This window comes from Canis lupus, chromosome X (assembly GCF_048164855.1).
Source record: "Canis lupus baileyi chromosome X, mCanLup2.hap1, whole genome shotgun sequence".
In the NCBI taxonomy this organism is placed as follows: Eukaryota; Metazoa; Chordata; class Mammalia; order Carnivora; family Canidae; genus Canis; species Canis lupus.
The window spans coordinates 18,780,668-18,789,137 of NC_132876.1; positions in this window are offsets into that span (position 1 = coordinate 18,780,668).

Genomic DNA, 8,470 nt, shown 5'->3' on the forward strand with positions numbered 1-8,470 from the left:
GATGCTTCTAACATCTAACATCCATAATTATGGATGCCTCTAACATCTGATGGCTCACATATTTGTGTGGAACGTAAATACTTAATTGGGAGAGGGTTGTGGAGTTTTAAAGTATAACTGTACATTTGCTAAACATGTTTTTTTTTTCTTTTTAAGGGCAACCAAGGACGTTTTTCGCCATTAATCCCAAAAGTCACTGTAAAAGTTGTTTGTAAATAGCATAGCCAAAACAAGATGGAATTCAGAGACACTTAATTGTATGTTCCAATTAATGACTGTGCTTACTGTGACACAGTAGTGTATTTGGGAACACTGGCTGGAACTCCGTCTGATGTTAAGAATTTGTTCTTAGTCTGATTAAAGACTGCGCATTTCATTAACTAATAAATGGGACACAACATCCATTCTACTGGTTCTGAAAAACCGAGGTGATTTTTAAATGAACCAGAACACTTAGCAGACTTGGATACTTTGTGTCCATTACCCTATTGAAATGTATTTTAATTTTCAAAACCATTAGAGCTTTGTGCTGGTTTTGTTGTTTTAAGTTTGCCATTGAGGTTACAGAGTAGTTTCTTCTCTGCTTAATTGACTCACTTAGGGACGGGGAGTGGGTGCCATGTAACTTATTGCTAATGTGTGTCCATTTTAAAAAGGAGAAAGTGGTATCTAATGAGTTAATCATTAAGGAGCATGCACTGTGCCGGCCATTTCAGGACATGAAAGAGTTTCTGTGGGACTGCTTGAGAGAGGAAGGAGTGAATTGACATCAAGTATTTAAACTTGTTTTGATTTATGGTTTGATAGGTGACATTGAAAAGTATAAAGTATTTATAAATAAGTTTGAATAACCAGTTTCATATGTAAACATCCAGGTTATTTTATTTAAGGACAATTATCTCACATTCTTTGGTACCAGGGTGTGTGCTGCAAGAGTGAGGCACTGGGGGTTAAAGAGGACATCGGATGCTTGTATGGACGGACCTATATTTCCCAGCTCCCTTATATGATAGAATCAGCTGAAGCTGCCAGAGACATTTTGGTTCTCCTTTAAGTCAATAAATGAAGTTTTTTTTTTAATGGGGACATTAAATGAGACTTGTGATTTGTAACATGCAGCAGAAAGAAGTTTCCCTAAGACTTTAAAGCTGGAAAGAGTGATCCAGATATTGCCAAAGTGCCTCAATGTATTTTATCTTATTATTATTACCCTCAGAGGTAAGATTCTTTCTTACCCTCATTCCTGTCTCCCTCCCCTCTGCTTTTCACCCTACACTTTTCCAAGATTTCAGACGCTGGGGAGAAAAACTGAGAGTCACACCCTTCGCTCCACCTGCCAGTCTTAGAAGTCAGCGGTGAAGTTCTAAAAAGTACGTGGATCTGGAATGACGCGTCTTAGTCCTATGTTTTGCTTTATTCCTTAGCTTTGGGTGGAACTTAACAGGGCTTCCTTCCAGTCATCGTGTCTTTTTCCACCTGCAGGTACCGCAGAGCGATCCCCCCTTCGTTGACTCCGAGGGGATGCAGCAGCAATTCATGTTTTGAAGTGCTTTAAATGGTTCAAAACGTGAGGCGCTGCTATACCCCTTCGTGGGGAAGTTGGAAGGTTGGGGTCTACTGGACGAGAGCTCCTGCGGGGCGCCCGCTCCCAAAGGCGGGTTCGGGACCAGGTAGGTGGGCGGGGGCTCTGGTCTCTCTTCCCTCTACGCCCTTCCCCGCCCACGAGGCCCAGCCTAGGAACACTTGGGGCGGTGGGGGGCCGTGCGCAGGTGGTGCGCGCCGAGGAGGGACGTGGTGGCCCGCACTCAGCCGTGCCCTAGCAGCGGGAACAGTACTGCAGTGGGCAATCGGTGTTCTGGAGTATTGTTTCTGCTGCCCGGGCAAGGCTGGGACTCCCGCACGGGCCCACCCGCCAGGTAAGTCCTAGTGCAGCGCCTGCAAGTGTCCACCCAGGAGCGGCGAGCAGCGAGGCCCCAACTAGTGCCGTTTCCTCTCCATCAAACGTTTGCCCAACTTTGAATATGTAAATGGCTGTCAAAGATGCTTGTTGTTAGCACCCTTTCCCCTGCCCAAGTAAAATTTAAACGATTGCAGAAATCCCTTCCAGATCACTTAGGATACCACCCACACCACCCAGAGCAAGGAATGCCTTCAAGCCCCAACAACTAAAAGGGGGCCGGGTATTGGGAAAGAAGCAAGAGGAAGCAGGAAGGGCGACCAGCGGCAAGCAGTCCCCAGGCCGCTCTGTGGCTCCTGGTAACTGGGCTCACATCCTGCTCGTGGAGAGGACTTTGGGGTCCAGGAAAGATCCACGTTTCTGGGCCCTTTCTGACCCCCTCTTTCCCTTCATCCCCGCTGTGTTGAGGGGAGCTCCCTCTGGCCCGGGGGACGACGGATGACGGATCCGGCGAGGCTCCGGGGCCTAGCATGCAGGTGAATGCCAGCATGCGGATGGGAAGGCCCTGACCTGCCCCATCTGAGGCCTGCAGGAGAGCAAGGGCCCAAGGGGGTGGCTCGGGAATGGGAGAGACCCTGCGCTTTCTAGCTGCTTCTTGCTTTATCGCCCCAAATCTGGTCCCAGGATTCCACTCGGGAGGCGCTGCCCCGAGGCCACCCTTGTCGCTCCCCGGGCCTCACAAGAAAGAGATTACCCCACTGGCAGGGTACTGGCCTGACACTCCCCCAGAAAATGGCAGCACCCGAGCTGGTGCTGGGGTCCTACCTGCCTGCAGAGCTCTGGCACTAGGGCCCATTCGAGGCGCACCACCGTCGGCCTCTAGGGCCACCTCCACCCCTCGCGGGGGTCCCAGGAGGCTGGGAGCGGGCTGGCCGGCCTGGGGAGGAGACGGCCGCTTCCCTGGGGAGGCCTCACTTGTCCCGTGGAAGTCCCTTTAGGTGTACACGGTTCTTGACCTGGCGCCTGGCAGGCAGAGGACAAAGGGCGGTGTGGGATCTTCCCACGCCTCCGGCCCGCTCAGAGCACCAGCACCCCTACAGCCCCTCCCGCCCTGTGGGGGCCGGCCGCGGCGCACGCACCTCTGCGGACTCGCGGGGGGCGGGGGGGAGGTCAGGCCCCAGCGCCCACGCGGCCGCGCTCCCAGACTCCCTTGCGCCCGGCGCGGCCACGGGGCGCCTTGAGGACCCCCCCCCCTCCGCCCGTCCGGCTGCCGCGGCCCCTCCTCGGGGGCGCCGTCCCCAGGCCCGAGCGGCGAACGGGTTTCCCCGCCCGCCTTCACCTACGCGCTCTGGGGCGCGGGCCGGGGAGGCACCTCGCAGCCGCCCCCCCACCCCTCACCGGCCTCCCTTCTCCCTCTCTCCTCGCTCGGCACGGGCGCCCCTCGAGCCAGAAGGAGGCCCAGTGGCGGCCGGCGCCCACCCCCGCCCCGGGGAGGACGGCGCCCGCGCCTTCCGGCTCCCTGCGGGGGGCGCCTGCAGGACCCAGGTGAGCCGGCGGCCGGCGGGGGGGCCGCGCGGGGCGGGGGCGGGCCGTCGCCTTCCAGAAGCCCCCAGGCCCTTGGCCCGGGGGAGGGGGGCGGCCAGGGGGCCTCGAGACCCGGAGCACCCACAGCCGTCTGCGCGGTGCCCTTTTCTGACTTATAACATTCATCTTGCACCATTATTCACACGGTCCAAGTTGCAATGTGCCGAGATTTTCCCCCAAGGACAAAAATGTGAATAAAGCAATATTTTAGTCAAACATTTCTGTGTTAATTAAGAAGATGGCAATTCGTTCCAGACTATAAATTCTCTTTAACAACTCTCCAAGGTATTCTTTAAAATTGTTTTTTCAGCATTGCTAAATGTGCATCTTAATGTGTGGGAGACTTGTGTAAAGTGAATCAATTTATAGTCGAAGGAACAATCGATCCAATGTTACACCTTCAAGGAGGCACCTTCCCATTGTTTTCTCATTTTCCCCCAACACATGTTATTTGTTAGTGAGGAAGCTGCATGCACACAGCATTGTTTTAAGTTTATTAGGCAGACGTGGCTCTTAAACTAGGAAAAGCTTAGTCTAGCTCTGAATTTAAAATTTGACATTCCTTTAAGTTATGGGATAAGATACACAGGTAGCTCTTAGGATCCTCGATTAAATGTGATTAAAGAATTAATCACAGGAAAACAATTTTGAAGGCGTCCAGCATCTCCATTTAGCAGTACTGACACCCCCCCCCCACCCTCCAACAAAGGCACACTACATCAACTCCCGGATCTGGACACAGAAGACTCCTGTTTCAAGAAAACACAATCATCTCTCAAAGTCTGTAATTTATATGCATTTTTAACTCACTAGGTATTGAAAACCACCCAAGTGTCCCACAACATGGGGTAAAATATAATAGATCACTGACTGTAATATTATACATCCTTTAAAAATGTTTTTGGAAAATGTTTTATGATCTGTAAGACGAAATACCCTCTCCCACCATTTCTTTCTCCCTGCCGCTCTCCTATACCCCCCCCCCCCACATCTTTGTTCCAACTGGCACGTTCAGCTTGATTTTCCCGCCAAATGAGTCAGTTACGATGGGAACGTCAATTGATTTGAACAGATGTGTATCAGTGTTACTTGGGAAACTAGATGCCAATAACCAGGGCCACAAAAAAAGGCAGTGGTTGCAAGTCCGTAAAAATGTATGCGGCCATTCAGACAGGGACTAAAGTGGAACCCCAAACAGGAAAACAGTTCAATATACTCCAGTGCTGAGAGATTGAATGAGCTCTTGATTCCCATTACTACAGGCAACTGTCCAATTAAAAAGACCCAAGAAGACCCTGCAGTGCAAAATATTTTGCTGTTTTCAAACACCAGACCCATCAAGTCCTCAAGGCAGATGGGGCACTTAGAGCAGAAGTGCTCCCACACAGGTGGGAGTTCACTGCTAGGCAGCTTTGCTGAGAGACGGTGCAAGATGAAAGTAAAAATAGGTTCAGAAAGCATTTCTTTTTGGAAGATCAAGGAGTTTACTGATAGGACTGAAGGACTTAAATCAAGGGCTGTATATCCCAGTTAGCATAACTTTTTAGAGATCTATTTTCCCATCAACCTGCAGCATAATTTATCCTCATAACCCTAGAACTTTATATATGTATTTGTATTTCTAATGATCACATTACTCTTAAACAAAAAGCTACACACACACACACATAATTATAGCAAATGTGTATCTCCCTAGCCCCATCCACCCCACTTGCAAGTTACTGCTCGGTAAAAGAACAAAGATCTGCTCGTTCTTCCATCCTATGTCACCAATCCACCACCTTTGCCTCCCTCCCCTCCTCCACAATTGATCTCTGGGGCAAGTTCAAAAAGGTTTAGACCCCAGTGTGGGATAGTAAATCGAGCCTTTAGGGAGGAGCCCTGAAAAGATCTCCATTTCCTGTGGTGGCCCAGGCTTTGGAGCACTCCCCTTATCCTAGCGAGCTCTCTAATTTGAGCAGCCGGAGGGGGGCAGGTGGGGGGGGGAGGTTGGGAGGTTAAAGCTGTTGGTCTGCGAGCTGAGAATGGAGCTGATTGCTTTGAAGTGTGATTCTCTGCAGAGGCAGCTCCCTCACCTTGTCCCCCTTTCCCTACCCGCCACACGTTCTCCAGACCAGACCGTTCTCCCAAGACCAGATCTTTTAATGGCCTGGCCACAGAAACCGCAATAAGCAGAATCCCAATAATCCCAGCTTGTTGCTGTTGTGGCATGCTTTTACGTGCTTCTCCAAATGTTTTCATATTTTCTACTGCAACAAGAGATAAATAGGATAAGGCAGTCAGAAAAAAAAAAACAATTACAAACAAAAAAATGGGCTTCTGGAGGTTAAGGGTTTGTCTCAGACTGGTCTGGGGCCTCTCCCTCCAGAGCTCTTGCTGTGCTACTTATTACCATTACCTGTTCATCAGAACCGACAACACGGTAGTGACTAGGGCAGGAAATGGAGTTGAATTCGTTTGGTTAGAAAAGTTCAAGGTGAAATTGATTAGTCTTATGATGAGCCCACACCATGGACACTTCCTGGTGGAGGCCCAAGATTGGCCCCAGGATGATGAAATAGTGACTGTGCATTACCCAGCTGCATACAAGTAGACATGTGCAACCCCCACATCACTTAGGTTCATCTAAAACCTCTGGCCCATATTGAGACTTTCTGTAGGTTCAACCAAATTAATGTTAAGGAAACAAATGGAACGTCCAACCATAAGGGTTAACCTCATTTAGTCACTCACCCAATGGATCCTCTTTCAGCCCTTCCAAATAATAATTATAAACACTATATAGAAATCTGGAAAATGCTTATGCTATCAAGTTTTACAAATCAGGAACATAAAATCACATGGACACCTGGTTGAAAAGTAAGTCTACGCAGGGCAGAAACTGGAAAAAACATGGAAAACAAACATACTCGTGGCTGAAGGCAGTGGGATTTGATCTGCAGTTTTTTTCTTTCTCTACTTTTTCCGTGTGTTTTTGTTATGCCATATTTTTTTGTTATGTTGTCAAGCATAATTCTCTAAAAAGCCTTTAGGGTCATGGGCAACCCAGAAATTTGGGGTCACAGATGCGCAGACCTCAGACATCTCGGGGATCATCATGTCACGAGATACCACTGTGCACTTGTGACAGATTGATAACTGAAAGGTCTGGGAGCCACTCATCTTCATAGCAATACAGCTGGTAAGTATTACAAAACCCTTGGATGAAAAGATGGGTGGGGGGTGGGGGAGCGGGCCCTAAGCAGGGAAGAAAGTGGTTGCCATGAAAGTAGCCAGAGGAGGGGCTGAGTTGTATTTTAATAGTTTAATGGGAGGTGGGATCAGACTGTCTTTTTAACTACTTTAAGTTTCTTCTTAATGCATTGGAACTTAGATATTCATGCCAGAATGTTAAAACAAAGAATTTATGCTCAAACAACTGCAAATACATGAGCTATAAGCACTGCAGACTTAATGTCACCTTTAATATACTGACTTCATAGAAGTGATCAAGAAAACCCAAAAACTGCATGAACAAAGAGTTCCAGGAGGAGAACACATAAAAACACTGATTCCGGTATTTTTAAGGGTGGAAATTAGGAATGTCCTGACAAGCAACGACACAGGATTGGGTAAATAAAATACGGTGCATCTAATAAGTGACATGAGAATGTGCTCCTGGTGAAATAATTGGTGCAAAAAGAAACATGCCAAATGGTTGCAGTTTCCAACTGCCCAGTCTACGAATATAGGGAGCGTTCTGTGTGCAGTTTTGTTTCAATATGGAGACAAAAGGCTGTGAGAAAACATATCAATGCTTTAATAGTGGTTGTCTTGGAGTTGCTGTGGAAGTGACCAAAGAAAGATGCCTAACTATTTTTGCGATGTGTTCCTAATATGTACTATAAGTGTATTGGGAACATTTTGCATTCATAGTTTTGTGTCAATCATATGGAAAGAAGGCTGGGAGGAAGCATGCCAAAAGCCCTGCAAAGAAAGATGCTGAACTGTTTTTGCGATGTGTTCCTAATATGCAGTATGAACATATTGGGAGCATTTTGCATGCATGGTTTTGTATCAATATACAGATGAAAGGCTGGAGGGAATACACCAAAAATCTTGTAACGGTTATCTGTGGCTTGCGATATGATAAGTAATAAGGGTAAGGTACAAAATTATTTTTGCAATATGTTCCTGAATATGTAATATAAGTGTATTGGGAACATTTTGCATCCATAGTTTTGTATCAATATTTAGAGAAAAGGCTAGGAAGAAATATGTTAAAATTTAATAGTGGTTATTTCTGGGTTCTAGTATTATAGATGATATCTGTTTCTTCCCTTTACGCTTTTATGTATTTTCCAAGTAATACTTGTATAAATAACAAAATTCATTACTTCTATAGCAATAATAAAACTTATTTTTTTTTAAAAAAGAGTTTGTATTTATTTAAAAAAAAAAAAGGCAAAAACTCAGCATAGTCCTCTGACCTGGGGATGGGAAAGGACTTCCTATTTGGGCAGTGAGGGGCCTAGAATATGTTTTCAGACCTGTCCAGGCAAACCCTCCACAGCTTCAGTTGGTTTTGCAGTACAAATGTGGGTTATCATTTGCTCTTGGCAAAGGGAAAAAAAGCATAATTTAAAAAATGTAACCATGACGGAGTTCTAATAGTAATATTGCTAGAGACTGCTATCTCCAGTCTAATCAAAGCAGTACTTTAAGAAGTATAGAAAGTTGAAACAGGAGCAATTCAGGATAGCGGGAGTTGGAGGCTTGCCCAGGGCCTCAAGACATACTGGCCAGTTTGGGACATGCCTGAGTCAGGAAAACACCCTACAGAAAGCCTAATTCCACGTAGCCAACTTTTTGCAGATGCAGAGAAATCCCCCTGCATTTCCCCCACCAGAACAACCCTGGTGTTGGGGAGCACAGGTGACACCCAAATTTAGGCTTTCCCTGTTCTGTTAAGAGAGACATAACCACTGAGAAACACACCAGGCCGGTGGC